This window comes from Macaca nemestrina, chromosome 8 (genome assembly GCF_043159975.1).
Source record: "Macaca nemestrina isolate mMacNem1 chromosome 8, mMacNem.hap1, whole genome shotgun sequence".
NCBI classification, from domain to species: domain Eukaryota; kingdom Metazoa; phylum Chordata; class Mammalia; order Primates; family Cercopithecidae; genus Macaca; species Macaca nemestrina.
In genome coordinates this window covers 116,718,895-116,743,654 of record NC_092132.1, presented here as the reverse complement: position 1 = coordinate 116,743,654, position 24,760 = coordinate 116,718,895, and the positions used below count along the sequence as shown (strand labels likewise).

At 48.7% G+C, this 24,760-nt stretch overlaps 1 long non-coding RNA gene across 8 annotated transcripts in view; it reads right to left on the bottom strand.

The window, feature by feature from the left end:
- Positions 1-293: 293 nt before the first annotated feature.
- The window catches only part of LOC105476585 (uncharacterized), a 43,916-nt gene continuing 19,449 nt past the window's right edge, over positions 294-24,760 (bottom strand). For 2 of the 8 annotated variants that reach the window (XR_011607093.1, XR_011607092.1), the window contains 5 exons: positions 23,806-23,977; positions 21,297-21,374; positions 18,542-18,661; positions 4,303-4,397; positions 294-2,517 (listed from right to left, as the gene is read on the bottom strand). This is a non-coding gene — a long non-coding RNA (uncharacterized lncRNA). The other 6 variants (XR_011607091.1, XR_011607095.1, XR_011607096.1 and 3 more) reach the window with 5 other exon arrangements.

Here is a 24,760-nt window from a genome sequence, read left to right as displayed (position 1 = left end):
GAGCCAGAGATGCCGGGAGCAGTGGCTCACACTTGTAATCCCAAAATTTGAGAAGCTGAGTCGGGTGGATCACCTGAGGTCAGGAGTTCAAGATCAACCTGGCCAACATGACGAGACCCCCTCTCTACTAAAACTACTAAAATTAGCTGGGTGTGGTGATGGGTGCCTATAATCCCAGCTGCTCGGGAGGCCGAGGCAGGAGAATTGCTTGAACCCGGGAGGTGGAGGTTGCAGTGAGCCGAGATCACCACACTGCACTCCAGCCTGGGTGACAGAGCAAGACTCCATCTCAAAACAAAAAGAGAGAGAGAGAAAGAAATGAGCCAATGACAGGGTCAGATTAGGCATCAGAGACCCTAGGTGCTGTGTGACCTTGAAAGAGTTCCTGAACCTCCGAGACTTGGTCTTCTCTTCATAAAATGACGACAATAAAACTACTCTGCTTGACCCACCAGCATTGCTGTAAGGATGGAGAGAGAGATGCGTTCTGAAAGCACTGATGAAACGCAGGGAATTGTGGCTGGTTGTTAGAACACACTGTGGAGATGGATCAAACAACATCGGCAAAACGCTGATCGCTGTAGACGCTGGGAGACGGGTACGGCACATGGAGAGTCACTAAGCTCTTCCCTCTAGTTTTGTGTATGTTTAAAATTTTCCCAACTAATATTTTTCTTTTTTAAAAGTTTTATTTTTAATTGACAAATAATCTTACTGTATATATTTATGAGGTACAATGTGATGTTTCAATACATGTATCCATTGTGGAATGATCAAATTAGGGTACTTAGCATATCCATCACCTCAAATATTTATAATTTCTCTGTGGTTAGAACGTGTAAAATTCTTTTAGCTATTTTGAAATGTACAATACATTATTATTAGCTACAGTCATTTTACTGTGCAACAGATCACCAGGACATGTTCTTCCTATGTCACTGAAACTCTGCCCGCATTTGCCAACATCCCCTTTCCCCAACCACCTCCCCGCCATACCCACACTCCCAGGCCTCTGGTAAACACCATTCTACTCCCTACTGCATGAGTTCAACTTTTTTACATTCCACATATCACTCACTAATTTTTTTCAGAAGATATACGTCAAACCACAAAGTATGTGAGTTTGTGTGTGTGTGTGTGTGTGTGTGTGTACACCCACACCCAAGAAAAACGACCAGCTGTGGGGAAGAGACAGAGTTCTCTGCATAGGAATTGCCTGTCAGTAAGGATCCCTCGGTGCGGAGCCCTTTCAACTTCCCCCCGTGCCTCCAGCGCCCTCTCGGGACCTCTGGCTGGGTACTTAGCTGATAGGACGACCATTTGTCCATTCACCTGCTGTATGGCACCTTGAGCTAGTGGGGTGCGGGGACTAGAGTGTGCTGTGGTGACCTCAGTCCTCGACACCCAGCACATTGTTGATTAAATCAGTAATGCACCCTGCCAACCACTCGACCCCTCTGCTACCTTTGCCACACGCAGGCCTCCCTGCAGCCAGCCCATCAGGAAGCTTCCAGAACCTTCTGTTTTGTGGCTGCTTTCCCAGTTATCCACAGCCAGCCAGCCCCAAGCCAGGCAGAGTGGACTAGAGGAGACCAGCATCTGATTTAGGTTTCTCTGTGGGTTCTCAGGGTCCAGGGAGGGTCTCAGGACCCTGACCACAGCAGCGAGGAGCAGGTCGTCTACTTGTCAGCAGGTTTTGACAGCAGCAGGCAGGGCAGGCCCCATGATACTGGTTCTCCTATTTCCTCCCCACATGGACAAAAGGAACACAAAATTTCCCCCAAACTTCTCTAGGACCTAAGGGTAACTCACGGGGGTCCCTCACCACCCACTCCCAGAAGGTAGCATCAGACTCCCTCCTTCTACCTCTGCCCACCCCTTCTATCGCCACCTCCACCAGGTCACACTGGGGAGAAAGAGTGGATGGGAGGGAAGAGGGAAGACTGAAGAGGAAGGAGGGGAAGGGGAAGCTGTGATTCTTGTGTGAACTGAGAGACACTGACCACAGCCCACACCTACTGTAGGGCCCCACTTTGGGTCCCAGGATCCATCTCAAGCCACGGGGGCAGTTTTCACCAGTCTCAGTTCCTCTTGGCGAGGGGACGGGCAAGAATGGCACAGGTCATCGGCCTCGAGGGAAGCAGACAGATCCCTCTCACAAGTCACCACCCTGGAGCTCTGGAAAAAGAATGGCCAGCTTACCATCATCTCCTCCCAACTCCTCACCCCTGCACTTCCCAAGTTGTTACAAATCCAAATGCCTTCTGAAGGGTCTCCCTGAGTTCCAGGGAAGCAGAGAAACTACTCCCCACCCATTGCCTCCATATAGGCAACAACAAATAGATGCAACATTCACATCTTCAAATTCAATCTGTCTAGGGCGTTCTCACTCTCCAGCCCTGCCTCCCTGGTCCAGGTGTGTGTGCAGTCCAGGGGAACGCAGGGACAGCCCTAGGCTCAGACCCTGGCTGCTCCATTAACAAATTCCTTCATCTTTCTGTGCCTCGATGTTCTCATCTGGGGAAAAAAAAAAAAAAGGATAAACCAGGCACAGTGACTCACACTCATAATATCCCAACATTTTAGGAGGCCAGGGTAGGAGGATCAATTGATGTCAGGAGTTCAAGACCAGCCTGGGCAACATAACAAGACCTGGTCTCTACAAAAAATAAAATATTCACCAGGTGTGGTGGCACAACCCTGTGGTCCCAGCTACTTGGGAGCTGGGGCAGGAGGATCGCCTGAGCTCAGGACTTGGAAGCTGCAGTGAGCTATGATCATACTACACTCCAGTCCAAGCAGTGATGCAAGACCCTATCTCTAGAAAAATTAATTAATTTTAAAAAATAAAAAATGGAAATAATATTAGTAATTGTATTTGCTTTGTAGGATTGTTTTGAGGACTAGCAAGTTCATATTTTTGAAGTGCTTAGAGCAGTGTCTAATAATGATAAATAAACCCTGTGAGTTAGATCTCATCCTCCTCATCACTATTACTGTTAATTACTGGCTTCCTTAAAATCGACCTTTTTCTTCCCTTCTTCCAAACTGAGCTTACTCACTCCTTAATCTACCAAGGAGTCAGTTCTCAAAATCCAAATTCTTTCTCAAACTCAAATACGATGTTTCTTTCTTTCAAATTCTCCTCCTCCCTACAGACCTGACTCTCATTCACTCATGGTGCCTCATGACCCTCCAGACACAGGATTTTTTTTCCTTGCAAAACCAACAAAATGTCCTTTATTCATCCGTGAGCTTGTATTAATTGTGGCTGCCAGTTTACAAAGTTCTTTTTATTATTTATTTATTTTTAGAAACGGGGTCTCTCTTTGTCACCCAGGCTGAATTGCAGTGGCACAATCATAGCTCACTGCAGCCTCAAACTCCTGGGCTCAAGCGATCCTCCCACCTCAGCCTCCCAAGTAGCTGAGACTTAGAGGTGTGCACCACCACACCCAGCTAATTTTTTCTTTTTTTAAATAGAGGTGAGGTCTTACTACATTACCCAGGCTAGTCTCAAAGCCCTGGTTTCAAGTAATCCTCCTGCCTTGGCCTCCCAAAGCATTGTAATTACAGGCGCGAGCCACTGTGCCAGGGCTAAAAAACTCTTTTACTTACAATATGCCATTAATCCTTGGTGGGGGCTGGGAAAGGGAAGCAGTTTGCCCCCGCCCTTTCCCTTCCCACTTACACTTTGTAAGCAGAGCTGAAGCTGGACTCCTGGCCTATCTGACCCTAAGTTCAGGGTTCTCCCGGAACCTCACCTGCCCCTGGTGAGACACACACCTGAGAACTAATGCTGGGCTGAGAGGAGAAGCCGTGTTCAGGACCCTTCTATTCCCCACTTTAGTGGTCTCTAGAACTGTTCATCTGAACTTTTTGGTTATTCCTAACTATAAAGTGGTGGTGGGGATAAAGGTCAACATGGGAAAATATTTGTGATACATCACTGACTTAAAAATAGGTTATAGTGGCCAGGCGCGGTGGCTCATGCTCGTAATCCCAGCACTTTCGGAGGCCGAGGCAAGCAGATCACTTGAGGTCAGGAGTTCAAGACCAGCCTGGCCAACATGGTGAAACCCCATCTCTACTAAAAATACAAAATTAGCCAGGTGTGGTGGCTTATGCCTGTAGTCCCAGCTACTCGGGAGGCTGAGACAGGAGAATCACTTCAACCTGGGAATCGGAGGCTGCAGTGAGCCAAGATCGTGCCACTGCACTCCAGCCTGTGTGAGACAGAGTGAGACTCTGTCTCCAAAAAAAAAAAAAAATAGGTTATAGGCTGGGTGCAGTGGCTCATACCTGGTATCCCAGCAGTTTGGGAGGCTGAGGTGGGATCGCTTGAGGCCAGGAGTTTGAAGCTGCAGTGAGCCATGATCATACCACTGTATTCTAGCCTGCAAAACAGAATGAGACCCTGTCAAAAAAAAAAAAAAACTTATAAAGTATTATATGCAACAGGGTTTCATTTTTCTGAAAATACACACATTTAAAGAAGAGACTGGAAGGATAGAACTTCAGCTTTGACAGTGGTAGAATTCATGTTTTATTCTCTTGTTTATCTGTACTTCCTAAATTTTCCACAAAACACATTATTGCATTTTTAATGTAGGAAAAAAATGAGACCTGGGGACAATGGACTCAGATGTCCAAATGTTCTGATGTTCACTGGAGGCTGCAGGGCTTAGCGCTTTCTGCTTACCGAGGAGAAATGACAAATGATAGGCTCTCCCTGCTTGTAGCCCTAAGCCCACAGGCTGATGGCAGCCTCTACATTTCCAGGAAAGCCTTGGTTCCTCCTCAGACTCAGAGTAGGGCTGCCAGGAATGGGCACCACCAGCCCCACTGGGGAGAGAAAGTGCTGTCACCTGCATCACCGTCACCAATGTGGGGCTCCTTCGGGGCCTCGCCAGCACTTGCACACTTTATTTTTTTATTTTGTTTAATTTCCATAGGTTTTGGGGGAGCAGGTGGTATTTGGCTGCATTAGTAAATTCTTTCGTGGTGATTTGTGAGATTTTGGTGCACCCACGACCCAAGCAGTGTACACTGAACCCAATTTGTAGCCTTTTATCCCTCACCCCTTTCCCACCCTTTGCCCCTGAGTCCCCAAAGTCCATTGTATCATTCTTATGCCTTTACATCCTCACAGCTTAGCTCCCACTTATGAGTGAGAACATATGATGTTTGCTTTTACATTCCTGAGTTACTTCACTTAGATTAGTAGTCTCCAATCTTTTTTTTTTTTTTTTTTTTTTTTTTTTTTTTTGAGATGGAGTCTTGCTCTATCGCCCAGGCTGGAGTGCAGTGGCCGGATCTCAGTTCACTGCAAGCTCTGCCTCCCGGGTTTACGCCATTCTCCTACCTCAGCCTCCCGAGTAGCTGGGACCACAGGCGCCCACCACCTCGCCCAGCTAGTTTTTTGTACTTTTTAGTAGAGAGGGGGTTTCACCGTGTTAGCCAGGATGGTCTCGATCTCCTGACCTCATGATCCACCCGTCTCGGCCTCCCAAAGTGCTGGGATTACAGGCTTGAGACACCGTGCCTGGCCGTAGTCTCCAATATTAAATCACTTGAACCTGGGAGATGGAGGTTGGAGTGAGCCAAGATCGTGCCACTGCACTCCAGCCTGGTTGACAGAGGAAGACTCCATCTCAAAAACAAAACCAAAAAAAAAAAGAATAGTCTCCAATCTCATCGAGGTTGCTGTGAATGCCATGAATTCATTCCTTTTTATGGCTGAGTAGTATTCCATTATATACATTATATATATACAACAGTTTATTTATATTGTCATTGATTGATAAACTGGTTCTATATTTCTGCAATTGCACTTATGCATTTTAATCATTTAATCCACTCCACATCCTCAAGGTAAGTGGGACAGTTATCCTTTTCTCCATCCCACAAATCAGGAAACTGAGACCCAGAGAGGTGAGGGGATTTGCCCAAGATCCCACGACAGTCAGAACCAGGGATCCACAGAGCCTGGCTTCCCGGCATTCAGTTTACCGCACACACAGCAGATCCCATAGGCACCTGGGATGGCCCAGGATTTATGGTGGGCATGTTGAGAAGCCACACCAGCCGTCTTGTTTCCCAACTATCTCCCTCAGGTCCTTCTAGGTCCCAACCCTGCCTGGCCTCAGAACTTCCTGACTGGAACCACTCCTGAGCCAGGTGACTGCAGAAGGACCTGGGTATGTTCATTGGCTAATGCAACTATGACAAGAGACCACGTGCTGGGTAGATAAAATGACAGTGATGGATTGTCCCACCGTTCTGGAAGCTTGAAGTCTGAGATCAAGGTGTCAACAGGGTTGGCTCCTACTAAGGGCTCTGGGGAAGGATCTGTTCCAGGCCTCGCTCCTTGGATGGTAGGTGACCATGACTTGATGGGTAGGTGGCCTTGGCTTGGTTGATAGGCGGCCATGGCTTGGCAGGTAGGTGGCCATGGCTTGGATGCTAGGTGACCGTGGCTTGATGGTAGGTGACCGTGGCTTGGTGGTAGGTGATCATGGCTTAGATGGTAGGTGACCATGGCTTGGATGGTAGGTGACCATGGCTTGGTGGTAGGTGGCCATCTCCTCCCTGTGTCTTCACATGGTCATCCCTCTATGCCTGTCTGTATCCTAATTTACTCTTCTTATAAGGACACCAGTCATATTGGATTAGGCCCCACCCTAGTGACCTCACTTTAATTTAATGACCCCATTAAAGACCCTATCTACAAAGATAATTATATTTTGAAGTACTGGCAAGTTTAGGACTTCACTATTTGAATTTGTGGGGGAGACACAAGTCAACCTGAGAAGGGTGGGAAGACAAGGAACAACAGGGGAAAAAGTTGGCAGTGACAAGTCCTGGGATTTGGGGCAGGGGTTATAACAGGAGGAAGCTGGAATGATGAGTGCCGACAAGGGCAGGTCACCCATAGGCTAGTGTGAAACAAGGAGACTGGCCCAGGGCCCAGATGGCCAGTCTATGGAGACTGTCATTCCACTGGCAAGGGAGGCAGGTGCACCATAAAATATTTTTACCTGTAAAGAAGGATTATTATAGGATAATTGCTTTCCTAAGCAAGAAGAAGCAAAAATCAGGAAGCTCTGGGACTTTGGACAAGTCACTTCCATATCAGTAAATGAAGATTAACCAGATGGCTTCCACCTTCCCCTCCAGCACTGATGTTTTCAAATTCTAAGACAGTGAATCTTTCTCCGAATTTCACTGGAACTGATAAGATTTCATCTGGGCCTGGCACGTAGTAGGTGCTCAGATAAATCCAGCTTCCTCCCTCCAGCTGCTGCCTTCCACTCTACAGCTATCATCAACTCCCAGGTCCTCCTTTTGAGTTAAAACAAGAAAGAGGAAGAAGAGGGAGCATATTAGATGCTGGGTGTATGACACCCTTGGGGAAAATGCCCCAGAAACTAACGACAGTGGCTGCCTCCGAGAAGGAGAAACACAATAGTGAGGGGTCAGAAATGAGAGCAATTTTCATCTTCACTGCATATTTCTTTATACCTTTTTAAACCACTTGGATGTATTACCCATTAAATTAATTTTACAAGATTACAAAAGAATGGGATAACCAGTGCACACAGAGTCGTGAGTTTGTGACGGTTCCTGGCTCCTGGTCATCTCCAGCCCAACCTCATCAGCGGGTCTGGTCCTTCGTCTTTATCCTGCTACTGAGCTGCTGACCCCACACGGTACCAAGTAGCCCCTACACAAATCCTATGACGTTCACACCAACCTTGGAGCTAGGGAATAGTGTTGTCCCCATGTTAGAGGGGAGAAAACCGAGGAGCTCAAAAGACAAGAAACTACCCGAAGATCCCACCAGGTGTGTCCAGCTCCTGAAGCTACACTCTGGGCCATTAGTTGTTGCCACTCCAACCCCTCCTGCCCCACATCCACTCCGAATGTGCATGTTCTGGCCCCTCAATATAGACCAAGGATGTAGAGAAAAGAGTTTGTCTCATTTATTTTTATATTCTCCATCCCTCCCCTTTCTCCACCCCACCCAAAAAATAATAATAGTAGCTTTCCTAGCCCTGAGCAAAAACAAGCATTTGTTCAATATTTGCTGGACTGAATTAAACTTATCAAAAACAGAGTCCCCTTCCAGACCACAGCCTTTGTCGTCGTCATCATCATTATCATCATCGGCAAATGTTTCATGAGGCATCTACACTGTGCTAGGATCTGGAGAAGACTTATAGATGCTTAAGCCTAGCACATCTAGAAAGAGCTTCTAGATAATACTTAAGGTAGGGCAGATTATGGAGCACCTCTGGAAATGTTTGCAGAACTGCCTTTTCCCTCCTCCTATTCCACACACACCCATGCACACTCATAAAATATTCTCAGTTCAGTTAAGATGTTTCAGCCATAAATCCATCACGGTGGGGCAGGACGTTTTATTTAGCAATTACAGAGTTGCATTGCAAAGCAGTTATCAATTCAAGGAGGAAAGGTGCTCGGCTCACCTATCTCCTCATCTCCCAGCTCTAGCAGAGACACCTGTCAGAAGGAGATATAGCAGCTGCCTTTCAGGTCCGACATCTCTGAGGCCTGGCTGGGATGAGGCTGGCCCCTGGGGCTGGGCAGGGTGCTTCTAGACAAAACTAGGACTGGGTGACCTCCTCAGATGGGAGTAGGGCATGGCTTTCAGAAGGAACCCCCCACCAAAAGCAGGGAATTCTCCTTCATCCCCTTGATCCTTAAGAGAAGGGGCTTGCCCTGCCCTGTAAACCAGAAAACTGGTCCTAAAGTTTGAGATCAGAAGCATTTTGCTGCTGGAGCTTTCTCAGAGAAGGGAGGTCAGTATTCTAATGCCACGGATAATAGTCAGAGAGTCATTCTCACGGGAACTAAGCTTTGCCTATCACTGTTAAGTTTACAAAACACCTGCTATGCACCAGCTCATTAGCTATTATTTCACAATGGTCCAGTGAGGTCAGCAGGGCAAATGCTCTATACCCCTATGTTCACTTGAGTCACAATGAGATAAGTGACTTGTTCAAGATCACACAGTTAGTTACTGACGTATATTAGGCTGGATCATCTGAGGCTGCCTATGAAGATGGACAACCCCAGTCTTCTCCCTTTGACTTCAGAGGAGAAAGAGAAGGCTTGATTTGTACTTTGGATGACGGAGCCCCCCAGTGGGGTAGGAGTCACTCTGTCCACAGTGACCACACACAGCTTTCAAATCCATAGGTCCCTTCGTGGCTTTGGAAGAGGAGGAAAAGCTGCACCTTGGACCTTCTTTATTCTCCATTCCTTTCTGTCCTCCAGGACCAATGGGGTAGGTCAGCCCCAGTGAACTGTCAAATGACCACTGAAGGAGGAAGTGAGTGCAGAGTGTGACACCACTCACATCCCAGCCCAGACTGTTTGCTCAGCTGGGAGAAGTGTTGCAATTCTTCTTCCTGCAGAGATAACAACCCCTTCTCATCGCTTCAGGCATCACCTCTCTCCTCTAGGCTGCGCTCCTACTTGTCAATCTCTGCTTTGACCTTGTTTCCAGTCTCCAGGAAGGACATTTGCATGTAGCTGCCTTGCCCCATTGCAATCTACAAACCTGAAATCAGGGCTGTTCATTCCATTCCCCTTAGGCCCCCACTTCCTCTCACCTTCTCTCTCCCCAAGCTGGAAACCTCAGATCATTTCTGAATTCTTTCTTCCCCTTTGCATTTAAATGGATAGAAGTTCCATCAATACATTTTAAGACTGTTCAGTCTCATTGCATTTCATGCTTAAGCCTCAAAGAGACCTACAGAAACAGCACTGCTGTTCACTCCATGGGCAAAAGCAGGGAAATCCAACCCATTTGCAGTGGGAGTCTCTTCCTCTCCCTCCTCTGTGGCCCTGACTCTAGACTTGGGCTCCAAGATGCTGGAATGGTGTCTGTCCCCATCACTACCCCGCACACAGCACAGTGCCCTGGTAAACACAAGCCCTCAGAAACACTCCCTACACCAGGCACTTAGAACTTAAGAAGTTTTGTTTTGGTTTGGTTTGGTTTTTTGTTTTTTGGTTTTTTGGTTTTTTGCTTTGTTTTGTTTTTTGAGACAAGGTCTCTCGCTGGCAGCCAGGCTGGAGTGCAGTGGTGTGATCATGGCTCACTGCAGCCTCAAACTCCTGGGCTTAAGCAATCCTCCCACCTCAGCCTCCCAACTAGCTGAGACTACAGGCATGCACCACCATGCCTGACTAATTTTTGTATTTTTTGTAGCGATGGGGTTTCAACACGTTGCCCAGGTTGGTCTCAAATTCCTGGGCTCAAGTGATCCCCTCCTGCCTCGACCTGCCAAGTTGCTGGGATTACAGGTGTCAGCCACCATGCCAGGCCAGGAACTTAGAGTTCTTAATACTAGTCTGCCTTCTAGCATTCTCCAACAATGGGGAAGGAAACCAGAAAACAAACAGAAGGGACAGGTGTTTGGTTTAGGAACCACCTTCACTCTGGCCGGCCGCATTCCATTGTTAAACCTATCTGCTGGTACTCCATTTTTAAACGAGTCTGACTCCATCCATCTACCCAGCCTTACTCCCCAACAGCTTCTGACAAACTTGCTCTGAAATATGGACACACATATCTGGGTCCAGTGCAGTTTAACTCAGGAAGCAATGCTCGCCCTATTGCCCAAGCGAGCAGGCAAGCGGCAGGGTCTTGGGGGTGAGAATCACGAGCCCTGCCTTGCCTCTCTTCTTACCAGTGCTGGAAATGCCATTGACAAGGAACAATCTATACAATGAGATGAGACCTCAAAAGCAAATGCGTCTGGGCACAGTGGCTCACACCTGTAATCCCAGCACTTTGGGAGGCCAAGGCGGGCAGATCACCTGAGGCCAGGAGTTTGAGACTAACCTGGCCAACACAGCAAAACCCCATCTCTACTAAAAACACAAAAATTAGCCAGGCATGGTGGCAGGTGCCTGTAATCCCAGCTACTCAGGAGGCTGAGGCAGGAGAATTGCTTGAACCCAGGAGGTGGAGGTTGCAGTGAGCCAAGATCGTGCCATTACACTCCAGCCTGGGCGACAAGAGCAAAACTCCATCTCAAAACAAAAATAAAAAATAAAAAAGCAAATGCACCTGGGAGAACTAAATGTTGACTTAAATTCATGCTAAGGTGTAAATGACTGCTAGCAGGTGCTTTCCTGAGCGCTGATTGATGATAAAGGAGGAGGAGAAGGCACACCCAGAGTTGATGCAGTCAACATGCTTTTGTGGACAGAGCACTGGGCTGAGTCTGGGGCTGGGAGATCTAGTCCCCACTCTGCCTATCATTTATCTGATGATTTTTAGGAATGTTATTCCACCTTTTTGAGCCTCAATTTACAAATCTATAGCAGGGGACAATTCAACCAGGTAATCTCTAAGGTCTTTTCAGATCTGGCAAATTGTGATTCAGCTGTAGCCTCTAGCCTACCTCCATTTGTCTTCTTAACCTCACACTGTGCAGGTAACATTATCATACATATGCCGAAAACTCCTGTTGTTCAGACCAAACAATGCCTCCCAAGCAGATTTAGAAACCAAGGTCATCAAAACCCTGACAGAGAGGAACAGAAGACTGAAGCTCAATATACTCAACGATCCTTTGGAATCACGGGGGTGGAGCTCCATTAGACATGACATAAGACCCTGTGGTCACACATATGAAATTACAATCATCCCTCAGACTTGTGGAGTGAGTTACTATGAGCCATCCCCTTTCCTATCCCTTTTCTAAGTTGATCTTCTCTAAAACGGTGGGAAGCAGACAGGGCAAGATGTTTCACCCCCATTTCACAGATTGAGAAACTGAGTCTCAGACAGAGGAATCATAGCAAGTGAGTGGCAGCCAAGCCTCCAATTCAGATCAAGTGAGGAGTCCTCATGTCCCACGTGCCCACCACCCACTCCCACTTCCTTTCTCATTTTCCACCTCTGTTTCGAGATACAAAAGTGAGGGAGAAAAAGGCAGAGGGAGGCAGCCCTGCCAGAAAATCTGGGTGAACGGAGAAGTCCACGGAGGCTCAGTCGCTCCTGTCAGCTCTCTCCTCTCCCCCTCCCTTCTCGCTGCCTGGAGCCAGAAACCTCAGACCACCACCTTCCTACTGCAGCCTCCCGCCTGGGACAGCGCCTTGTCCCTGTGCCCCATGAGGCCAGCTTGCTGCAGCAAGCCTCGTGGTGGTTAACTCTCCTTTGCCCCTTCCCCTTCAGCTCTGCCCCACCAAAGCCAGGCCTACTCTGGGATCATTATGAAGCAGGTGACCTCTGCTCATGACTAATTGTGCAAGTAGGGCAGAGGTAAGAACAATCCCAGGAAAGAGGGTGGAGGCGGGGAAAGAGAGAGAAAAATAAAAGAGAGAGAGAGACAGACAGACAGAGAGAGTGCTGCTTTAATAAGAGGGTAATTGCCCTGTTTAGGATTACAATCTGCCAGTATTTCACTAAACTTTATGACACATGATGACAAGTTAATAAGCCGGATGCCTCACTGTGTGCCTTAAGCAGATGCTCCATGGGTTACCTCCCATGCCTCCTCATGCAGGGAGGTAACCCCCATAGCCAGAAAAATACACAGGGCCAGCCAAAAGGAAAAAAAAATCCCCAGGAAGGTGTGGGAGAAGAGAGCCGCTAAGGTGGGGAAACTGGTTATTTCTGTTGTCAAAATGGCCCCAGCAATAAATCACCATTAATAATACTGTCATCTATCAAAGAGGAGCTCTGGTTGCCAAGGCCTTTGAAGTGGCAGCACCTATAATTTCCCACCTATAAAAGGTACCTTTGTGCATATGTCACGCTGGAAGATGACAAGAGCAAGACACCAAGGAGTTCACACCGTCTCCACGCCCATCCCAATGGCGAACCCTTGGAGTGCCAAGTTGTGCCCACTCCCTCCCTCACGCAGGATGGCCCGGGGCCTGCCTGACTTCATTCACTTGCTTGAAGGCAGAGGGGCTGGGTGAAAGGAGGGGTGGGGACTGCCAGGAGTGGCTGCGTGTCCAGACAGGTCGGGAGCTCCCAGCCTCTCTCACCAGCTAGCCGCGCTGTGATGGGGAGGGACACCTTCCATCCTCCCCTCAGCTCCAACCCCCAAGAGCAAAGGCCTGAGGGAGCCTGAGGTCTAAGGCAGTGTCTGTCAAAAAGGGAGCCCTGCCGGGCATGGTGGCTCATGCCTGTAATCCTAGCACTTTGGGAAGTCGAGGCAGGTGGATCACCTGAGGTCAGGAGTTCAAGACCACCCTGGCCAGCATGGTGAAACCCCGTCTCTACTAAAAATACAATAATTAGCTGGGCATGGTGGCGGGCGCCTATAATCACAGCTACTCAGGAGGCTGAGGCAGGAGAATCACTTGAACTTGGGAGGTGGAAGTTGCCGTGAGCTGAGATCACGCCACTGCACTCCAGCCTGGGTGACAAGAGTGAAACTCCATCTCAAAATAAAAAAGGGAGCCCTAACACAGCATCAACAGGGAGTCTCCCCAGGTGCCCCTGCTAGGGATCGGGAAATTACGGGGGGCATGGGACATGAGGACACTTCACTTGACCTGAGTTGGAAGCTCGACTACCACTCACTTGCAGTGATTCCTCCTTCTGAGACTCAGTTTCTCAATCTGGAAAATGGGGGTGAAAATTCTTGCCCTGTCTACTTCACACAGTTCCACAGAGGAGCAAATTAGATAAGGGATGGGAAAGGGGAAATGAGATGGTCATAGAATCTGCATCTCGATCCAGCTCCCCAGGAAGTGAGTTTCACAGACACAAAGGTTTAAGAAGCGCTGGCCTGCAGTCCTTTCCCCTCTGCCGAACCAGGAGTATGAGTGCTGTAGAAAGGTGGCTAGGGCTGCCTGGCCAGAAATTGATCACCTCAGGGTTCTGGAGGCTGGAAGGCCAAGACCAAGGTGTCGGCAGGATTGGTTCCTTCACACGCCCCCTCTGTGGCTTGCAGGTGGCTGTCTTCTCCCTGCTTCTTCACAGGGGCTCCCCTCTGCACTTGTCTGTGTCCACGTTGCCCCTTACCCAACAAGGACACCATTCCTATTGGACTAGGGCCCACACTAGTGACCTCATTTTAACCTAATTACCTCTTTAGAGACCCTATCTCCAAATACAGTCACAGTCTAAGGTACTGGGGTTAGGACTTCAACATATACATTTTGAGGGGGACAGAATTCAGCCCCTAACAGGCCTTAAAGCTCATCCCAGGATGAGCCCTGACCAGACAAAACAAAAAAAAAAGGCCCTAAAAGCCACTGAAGCTACTGGCAACATCTGAAACTCTCATTTCCTGATCCTGGGATAAATCTTCTTCTGAATTAACTGAGCCCAGACCTCTGTTCCCCCACTGTACCTCATGGGTGATTTGTCTTTAGATTTAAAATAGCCAGGTGCAGTGGCTTACACCTGTAATCCCAGGACTTTGGGAGGCCGAGGCAGGCGGATTGCAAGGTCAGGAGTTCAAGACCATCCTGGCTAACATGGTGAAACCCTGTCTCTACTAAAAATACAAAAAATTAGCCGGGCATGGTAACACATGCCTGTAGTCCCAGCTAACTCAGGAGGCTAAGGCAGAAGAATCGCTTGAACCCGAGAGTCAGAGGTTACAGGGATACAGGGAGCTGAGATCGTGCCACTGCACTTCAGCCTGGGCAACCTAGCAAGACTCCATCTCAAAAAAAAAAAATAGATTTAAAATAGAGGTGCTGGGCTCAGTGGTTCATGCCTATATCCCAGCACTGTCGGGGGGTCGGCTGAAGCAGGAGGATTGCTTGAGGTCAGGAGTTTAAGACCAGCCTGAGCAACATAGTGAGACCCCACCTCCACAAAAAAAAAAAAAAAAAAAAAAAAAAAAAAAATTCATTAGCGAGTGTGGTGGCATGCATCTACAAAAATAAAGAAGTAGAAGAAAATAGGCCCACATCCCATCGAAGAGGAGGTTCCACCTTGGTCCTGCCTCCCAGTGAGGTCATTTTGAATGTCACTTAGACTGAGAATCCCAAGATGTCTCTAAAAGTGAACATGTATTGAGCATAAAGTGTACTCTGTCCCTAGCACTGTTCTGAGAACTGATATCATTTCATCTGTACAACTACCTATGAGGCAGGAACAAATAAGGAACAGGTTGGGTAATTTGCTCAAGGTCAACAGTTAGCAAGGGCCAAGCCTGGCCTGGAACCCACGTCTTTGTGACTCTAGAGCCCACGACTTCACCCCCGATGCTTTTCTGCCTCCTCTCTACAGGTGGAGATACCAAGCTAGGAAAGTTTGAGCGGCCCCTGCTGCCTGTGATCACCTACTAGGTGAGTTTAGGAGCTGCTAGGAGTTTAGGACTAGACTTTATCATTTTATGGAGGATTTAAAGCTACTTTTATCTGTGGGGTATTGTTCCAAAACCAAGGCCATATATTTTTATGTGTTTTATGTAAGTGCATGTGTAGTTTATAGATAGCAAGGTTTGCATGCATTTGTTCTATGAATCAGCTGAGGCTGGACTTCCTGGGAATCACACAGGAAGCTTTCAGGGTCTCTTTCTGCTGATGGCTCTCTCTTCCACAGCCGGTCCCTTCCCTTCCCTGGGCTTCCATTTCCACGTTAGTAAATGAAAGTGTTAAGCTATTTCTACAATCCCTTCCTTCATGGGCATTATTGATTCCTAGGAAGCCCTAATGAAGAGAAAGGATGGTAAGAGTTTGCCTAAACGTCTCTGCACCCCATGCCTGAAAACTCAAAGCTCAGCCCCGAAGCTTCTATGAATCCTGGGACAAAGAAAAGGACTTCAAGGCCTCATACCTATCAACAAGAGAGATTCCTGCTGCTCCAGCCCCTCCACCCCTTCACCTTTGCACTGAGGAACCCGCATCACCAGGAGGAAGGAAGCCTACCCACAAGGGGGCACTCCCACAGCCCACCAACTCCTGCACCCAGCTGCCCCTGAAATCCTCAGACTCATTTGTCCAGCAGCCTTGACTTTGTCAGGGGTACCAGTCACATCATCCCTGAGGTGTCTACAAAACCCCGCAGTCATGGGCTCCGTGCACACTCAAGAACAGTAAGAAGCTTCAAAAGCTAAGGAGCCCTTTCCCGATGCTTCCGTGGTGTCTCAATGATTCCTGAGGTCTTGATACTCTGCCATGGATTGGCAGTTTGGAAATGGTTTCCTGGTCTGGCTGTCCTAAGGATCCCTGGTTATGTGACTGGGAACAAACTCTTCAACCTTCCAGGCACAGTTTTCTTCTGTAAAATGAGAGGGTTGGGTGCAAGGTTCCTGAGGCCCTGGGGCCTTGTGGCTGAGTTTATCTACCCTCCCCCTGTCCATCCACCTATGGAAGTACTCATAAAGCATTTCACAGCCACAAGGAAAAGGCAAACAAGGTCCCTCAGCCCCCACACACAGAGGAGCTGCACCTGCACCCCTCCCTCAAGGCTGGGCTTCCTCTCCCCAGCACACACAAGCTCTTCTTGGCCTCCCAGCTCTTTTCAGCAGCTCCCCGGAATGGAACGGCCCAGCCATGGCTTCTCAGAGGACAGCTTCTTGGCAGAGCTGGGAGTGGGTGGAGTAGAGCACATTTTTTCCTTTGAGGTCCAAAGGGCTGTCAACCCTCTTCAGCTGCCCTGGGGCCTGACAGCCACAGAGAGAGATTTACGACCTGGATAGCTTTGATCCCAGCCTCTGATAAACATCAGGAACAGCTCGACCCTAAACCCCTGAGGAGAAGGTTTATGGATCAGAATGCAGCCTCCTGGAGAAAACAGCCCAGGAGGGGGTGCCCAGGGACTGATTGGGCCCTTAAAGTTCTCTCATCAAGCAGAGTCACTGCCATCCGCCCTTGCCCTCCGGAGAAAGGGACACAGCTGGGTGACTGAGGCCTTTGAACAAGAAGCAAAGCCGATAGGAGAGAGGTGAAGATCCTGTCAAAGGTTAAACTAGGGAAGGAGTGGAGGCGGTGGGCCCAGGCCTCTGAATTCCCCACCCCCTCTCACCTGTTCTTCCAAACAGCGTTGCCCATGTTTCTCTAAACCACAGACCGAGACAGAGCAGAGAGAGAGTGCGCCAGATAAGATCTGAATGAGAAAGGAATGTTTCATCCATGGGTTTTGTTGTCCCTGTTTTTGTTGTTGATACTGTTGTTCTTGGTGATGATAGGGGTGGTTAATTGCTTGATTATATTTCATCTCTGTCTTCTTTGCGAAAGGACAGGCGGCCAGGAGAGTCTCTGTGTGGTCACAAACCCTTCATGGCTGTTTTCCCGTCCCTTCCACTTGACCATGTGGGATGGCAGGGAATCCACGCACCCTCGTGGAACATCCCCTGTCTTGTTGATTGAAAAGAGATCCTAGAAACAGTGCTACATCCAAGGCGAAGGAGGGGCCAGCCAGTCTCCTCTGGATGCCACCTCAGATGGGTGGCCTCAAGCTTAAGGTCTCAGTCACCTCCATAAAACTGTTCCCCTCTGTGAAGCAACTTCTGCTGTGGGGAGCTGGAGAAGAATCTTCTCAAAGCAAGTCCGACAGGCAGGGTTTTCACTCTCCGGGGTCCGGAGTGTTCTACAGACGCCGGGAGACATACATCCATCTAAAGAGACACCCTAATAAACCTGCAGCTATTCATTGCACCCAACAAACCAGCCTGTGGCCCACGCATGCAGGAATAAACACATATTTGCTGAGCACCAAATTGAGTCTAATGACCCTGGCCTGTCTCACAGGGTCATCCTGAGAAACAGCTGACGTCGGACGATGAGTGTAAGCAGCTGTTCTCCATTTGCACTCAACAAGAGAAAAGGGCCTTAAATTTCAGTGGGAGGGATTAAGGTTAAACATTAAGAACAGCTTCCTGGCTAGGAGGGTTGTGAAACACTGTAATGTGTTACCAAGGATGCTGTGGACAATCCTCTCGATGAGACTTTAAAGAGAAAGGAGGTTGGTGATCTGTCCAGGAGATTTTTTTAGGAACTTTATTAGGTCATCTGGTCCATCTGCCTGAAGGCAAGGGCTTGGACTAAACACCCACCAAGCGAGGACTGTCTGGGCACAGGAGGGCCTCTACAGTTCCTCACAATCAAATATGCTGAGAAACTCCCTGGGCCCTAGACAGTGAAAAGAGAAACCAGAGTCATCAGCAAGGCCACCCTTTGGGGCCTGATTTCAAGCTTTAGCTAGTGTTAGTCGCCCATAGCAACAAGAGGGAGAAATGTGATTTTCAAACCCTCCGGAGACCAAGACAGTTATTTACCAACCAGCACCAAGTGAAGCTTCCGCACCCACAGAGACAGGACCGTTTCCTGAAAGTCAGGTCAGCCCCTGGCATTCCAAGGGCAAGCAGGTCACCAGTTCTGACGTGTGGGAGCAAAAGGCAAACAATAAGATCACACATCTGGCTGGGCACAGTGGCTCACATCTGTAACTCCAGCACTCAGGGAGGCCAAGGCAGGATCGCTTGAGGCCAGGAGTTCAAAACCAGTTTAGGCAATATAGTGAGACTCCGTATCAACTAAAAAAAATAAATAAATAAACTTAGCCTGGCACAGTGGCGTGCACCTGTAGTCCCAGCTACTCGGGAGGCTGCGGCAGGAGGATCGCTTGAGCCCAGGTGTTTGAGGCTGCAGGGAGCTGGAATCGTGCCACTGCACTCCAACCTGGACAACAGGAAGAGAGACCCTGTCACAAAAAACAAAAAAAAATTTAAAAAAAAAAAAACAAAAAAAACACGTCTTATTGCCAGTGGAATAATCCAACCATTTCACAGATTGGGAGACTGGGGCCTAGATATGGGCAATGTCTTCACACAGTATACTTTGTATCAGAGTTAGGACTGGAAAACCCTGGTTAGGAGCCTGACTTTATCACTCACTACCTGTGTGACCTCAAGCAAGTCATTTAACCACCTCGGGCCCTCAGTAGCCTCCTCTACAAAGTAAGCAGGTTATAATCAGGAAACCGAATACATGGAGCACTGCCATCAACTCCAGAGCACTATAGAGGGAAAGCGACTGCCCGTGTTACCATCACTCTCACTTCTAGTCCTTTCTGTTCATCTAAGCTGCGTAAATGTAGTCCTCTAACCTGGAGGGGATCCTTCTAAGTTCTCAGATCAACAGAGAAGTAAAATATTTGATCTTTAAAACCATGGACGCTGTCTCATTGGTCTTAGTCATCATCCCATCCAAGCCACTTGTTTTGCAGATGAGATAGGAGAGTATCCACACACACTCAGAGAATGACAGCAGAGAACATCCTAGGCAGAGGTCGGGGTGGGGAGGAAACGCCAAGGATAAGCTTGGTTGACCTCTCAGTGCGGCTCCCTGGCCCTGGGTATAATTTTCAACTCATTAACTTGAAATCCTAGCTATGCTAAGTCATTCTTTGGTCTCCATTTCCTTAGTAGCCTCTGTTTCCACAGCCCCCAAGTTGCCTGGTTCTGGGGTTAGCACCCAGGGGTGGGGGGATCTCACAAAGTCATTCTTGACTAACTTGGTGAACCCTAGGAATCTTCCAGTCTCTCACCATCTTCAGCCCTCCCCATCCACTCACCTCCCGCCCCGTCCCACCCCTGTCTCTAAAAGGTCAGTTCCCACCCAAGGCAAGAGCAACTCAACAAAATACAAGGACATTTGGTGAGCAACTATTGTTTGCAAGGCTCTATGTAAGCAGATATTATCTGATTTGACACCCCCCTCCCCCCCCAACCATCATGCAAGATAGTTATCATCGCCCACCTTTTACAGATAAGCAAGCCATGAATCAGAGGTTAACCAACATGACCTAGTGACACAAGCAGCAAAAGTGGCAGATCTGGGGGTTAAATTCTAGTCTCTGAGGCCCCAACGTTTGAGGGGGCAGCTGCTCCTAATCCAGACCTGGGAATCCATCACCCTTCCTGAATGTTTCTGATATTGTCTGCCAGTTCTGATGTCGCAGCCCTCACCTTTACCCCCCCCCCCCAGGCCTGAGTCCCCTTCTCGGTGAAATCCAATGTCCCCTGGGATCAACAGAGTCCCCTCCCTATTCCCTAATTCCTGGAGTTCCACGGTGAATAACAGACATGCTGTGGGGTGACTTGCTGACCAGGACTTTCAAGCATCCAGATTCTATCACTGTGAGAGCCCGCTGCCTATCCGGAGGGTGCGTCCCCTCACTCCATTGCCTGGATGACACCACACCTTTGGGCCATGATATACCTACAGAAAGGGACTCCTCGCAGGACCTGCCATCCTAGGGCACATCACCTGCCTGTTGTTGCACTTGGCCAGATTCCCCTTAGTGAAGCCCAGACTAAGGCACGGCAAGCAGGCCTGCTGGAGACACCTCCAGATAAGGCCACGGGGGCACAGCAGTCAAGAGAACAGGGCCAGGCATGGTGGCTGATGCCTGTAATCCCAGCTCTTTGGGAGACCAAGGCGGGCGAATCACCTGAGGTCAGGAGGTCAAGACCAGTGTGGCCAACATGGTGAAACCCTGTCTCTACCAAAAATACAAAAAATTAGCCAGGCATGGTGGTGCACACCTGTAATCCCAGCTACTCGGGAGGCTGAGACAGGAGAAGCGCTTGAACCCGGGAGGCAGAGGTTGCAGTGAGCTGAGATCTCGCCACTGCACTCCAGCCTGGGTGACTGAGCAAGAATCCATCTCAAAAAAAAAAAAAAAGGAGAACAGACTCGGGTCAGACTGACTAGCCGGGAGCTCTTGGACAAGTTGTTCCCTATCTACGCCTTAGTTTTCCCATCTATGAAATGGAAATATCAGTACCTACCTCACAGAGTTCTGATAAGAATTACATGAGCTAATGTTTGTGAGCAATTAGACCAGAGCCTGGCACCTGGTTAATACAACCTACTTAAACAAAAGTAAAGGCCTATACTCTGAAGTTTGAAAACCACAGACCGGGAATCCAGTCACAGGCTCGGGGAATCGTAAGGTTGAAGGGAAACCACCTTTCTCCTAGTGCGATCGTCGCTGCTCCCACAGCACCCACAGGTGAGCACGCAGCCTCTGGAATACCTGTAAGGATGGGGAGTTCACTACCTTACAGGCAGAGTAGCTCAATGTTAAACAATTTTAATATTTTTGTTTACCCTGAACAAAAAGCAGCCTGCCTGTGCTCTGAGTCCCAGAGCCTACTCCCTTTCCCGTGACAGCTCAGCCCCGCATTCCCTCCTCATCCTGCTCTGGGCACCCTCAGCTGTGCTCCGTGATTAGCAGGCGGTTTCCATGCTGGCGGGTCATGCAAACCAACCCAGGGCATTTTTCCCCGCTCCCCACACCTTCTCTCTCCTGAGCCCCCAGGCCAGCATACCAGCACGCACACCCGTGTTGACAGCTCCCAGGGCAGCTCAGCCAGGCAAGGCGTGGTCCAGAGCCAAGTGGATGGTGCCTGGGGACAAAGCAGAGCGTGTGGGCTCTGAGAAAAGCCTCCAAACACATGGCCCAAGACAGAGAAGGGGAGGCTTGTTCCAGAATCTGCCTTAACACCACAAAACAGACAGGTGAGGGGGATCTGAGAGGCACCAAGGAGTCTCTTGCCCCTTTGAAGGGCTTGAGCATCTGGGCTGAGCAGTGCCATCTTCTTCCATTCCTTTGATCAATGTGAAAATGGATGGGAAGGATAATGCCAATGCTTGGGCGCAAGTGAAACTGATATTTTTTTGGGGGGGAGCGGTCAGTGACAGGACAGGTGCCCAGAGTGAAAAGAGATTTTGGCAAACGGAAGAAAGGGCACCACAGGTAAAGACTCAAATAAACTCCCTCCCCCTCTCGGCTTGCCTGGAGGGACTGGAAAGGAAAAGATGGATAATATTGCCCTTAGCCATTGACAGAAATGAACAACACTGAGATACATAACACAGACTCCATTTACAGATAAGGAAATCAGAACTCAGAGAAGTGACGCAGCATGCCCAAAGACACACAGCTTACAACAGGCAGGGCAGAAATCAAACTCAGGGCCACCTTAGTGCTAAGTCCTTTCCACTGTGTGACTAGGTCACACTGCCTCTTCGGTGCTACCAGTGCTGAGAGCCTCATGTATACATACACCATTCATGTAAAATACACACACACACACTCACGTACACATATATACAAATGCACACACACTCACGCACACAAATACACATGCATGCACCCGCATACATGCACACACGCATGCACACACGCACACGTTCACACACATGTACACACGTACGCACCCACACACATGCACACACATTCACACACATACGCACCCACACACATGCACATATGCATGCACACACGTAGGCATCCACACACTTGCACATGCACACACTCATATACACACATACACACACCAGTAGGCTCACATTTCCTAACCAGGACCTAGAGACCCAACGCCAAGGCTAGGACTCTGAACTCTGAAACCAGATTACCTGGTTCAAGCCTTGGCCCAGTCTCTGACTAGCTTGGTTATGTCTCTGAGCTTCAGTTTCCTGTCTGTAAACTCAGGATAATAACACCTACCTCACTGGGTTTGAGGAAGGATGAAATGGGTTACTATTTGTAATGCATTTAGAACAGTGAGCAAGCATGTGTCACACACACAGGAGCGTGACAGAGAGAGCCCAAATAGGGCACAGGAAGCCAGTCTGGGGGTCATCCAGGTCCCCATCTCAAAATATGAGGGTCCAGATGAAGCCCGCACAGCTTTTCCAAGCCAAACATCCTGTAAAGGGGAAACAGCCCGGCTGCAGCTTTGAGCGACGCTCTCCCAAACAAACAGCAAACGCTCCCAGGCTCTCAGAGGCGGCCCTCGGGGGCTCACCGGGGACGCAGGGGCTTCATCCCAGCTGCTTTCAAAAAGTTGAGCTGCAGTTTCTAAGTTGCTGAGTGCCCAGCCCAGAACAAGGCGGCATCCAGTAAAACAGCCTTCAGAGGAAGCCAGCAGGGCTCTGTGGAGCCCTGGCTACAGGAATGCCCCAGACCCAGGGTGAGCTTGAGAACAGACACCCCCAGAGAGAGCAGCAGAAGGTGGGCAAAGGGAAGGAGGTGAGGCATAGGAGAGGAGGCGGGGTCCTGAGGGGTACCCCCTAAAGGAAACTGTGAGCCAGGCCTCCCTGAGTCCAGGGCCCCCATGAGCCGCTGGCTCATCAGACACTGACATTCCTCCACTCAGAGTAGGAAAAGCAATTTTTTTGTTGATTTTTAAAAAAATAAATTTAGAGGGTACAGTCGTAGTGGTGAAGTCTCGGCTTCTAGTGTAGCCATAGCTCGAAAAATGTGCATTGCACCTAGAAACTTCTCCACTGGACTCAGAGGCTCACACCTGTAATCCCGGCACTTTGGGAGGCTGAGGCAGGTGCACCTCTGGAGCCCAGGAGTTCAAGACCAGACTGGGCACCATGGCAAGACCCCATCTCTACAAAAAAATACAAAAATTAGCCTGGTTTTGTGGTGCCAGGCTACTCGGGAGGCTGAAGCAGGAGGACTGCTTGAGCCCAGGACATTGAGGTTGCAATGAACCATGATCACGCCACTGCACCCCAGCCTGGGCGACACAGTGAGATCCTGTCTCAAAAGAGAAAAAGTAGTAATTTCTCACCCCTCATGCCCCTCCCCTCCCCTCACCCTTCTGAGCCTCCAATGCCTATCCTTCCGCACTCTGTCCCCGGGTTCATATTATTTAGCTCCCACTTATAGGTGGAAATATGCAGCATTTACTTTCTGTTTCTGAGTTAGGATATACAGCTTTTAAATTGGGCTCTTCTCTCATTCAACTATCAGGCAAGGAAGACACAGACAAGAGAGCCCAAGACAGACAGAGACAGAGATGGACAGAGAGAGACCCCTACCAGTATGCAGTGAGTGCTGGGGTTTTCCTCTTAGACAGTTGAGGCCTTCTGATTTATTAGCAAACATCTGGATTCCTGATTTCCAGCCCAATGTGGAAAGGAACGGACAACTCATGATCAATTCAGTCCAGCTCAGCAAACGCTCACTGGGCACCTGCCATGGACCAGGTCTCTAGGGAGGCACAAAGATGAATTAGACATGGCCCTTACCTCTAACAGCTTACAGTCTAGTTGAGGAGACAGAGAGCAAATAAATTATTATAAAGGAGATGCGGTCACTGCTAGATGAAAGATTCAAAAGAAATGCCACGGAAGCCCAGGAAACAGAAATGTGGCAAGAAGGCTGAGAAGTGCGTGCGTTTGCTTTCCGGAAAGTGATCTGGAATATTCATCAAAAGACAAACAATGTTCATAACCTTTGACCCAGAAATTCCTCTTTTGAAGGTCTATTTTGAGGACATCATCAGAGGTATGCATGAAGATTTATGTGCAAAGACATATTTATGTCGTTTTTAACAGAAAAACATGGGGGGGAATCACATGTACAAGAAGCATATTATATGTGAAAAGGGTGGAGAGGGGAAGTCTTTCAAGCAGAGAGAAGAGAATATGCAGAGATGTCGTGGCAAGAGCAGCAGCTTCAAGGACTAAAAGGAGGCCAACATAGATGGATAAGAGAGAGAGAAAGAGAGAGAGAGAGGTGTAAGTGGAGATCAGAGAGCAGGATGGAAACCAAACCATACAATCTTAAAGTTAGGGTTCTGGTGGCCATCCTAAAGGCCATGGGAAAGAAAGCTTTGCCATATTTTCCATGGTGGGGAGTCATGATCATCTGTGTTTCCAAAAGAGCCTCTCGTTGCCCCATGGAGAATGCATGCTAAAGCATCAGGCACCTGTCTAAGTGTTGTACATGTATTTGCTTATTTAATCCTCCTCATCTTAAGAGATAGGGAAG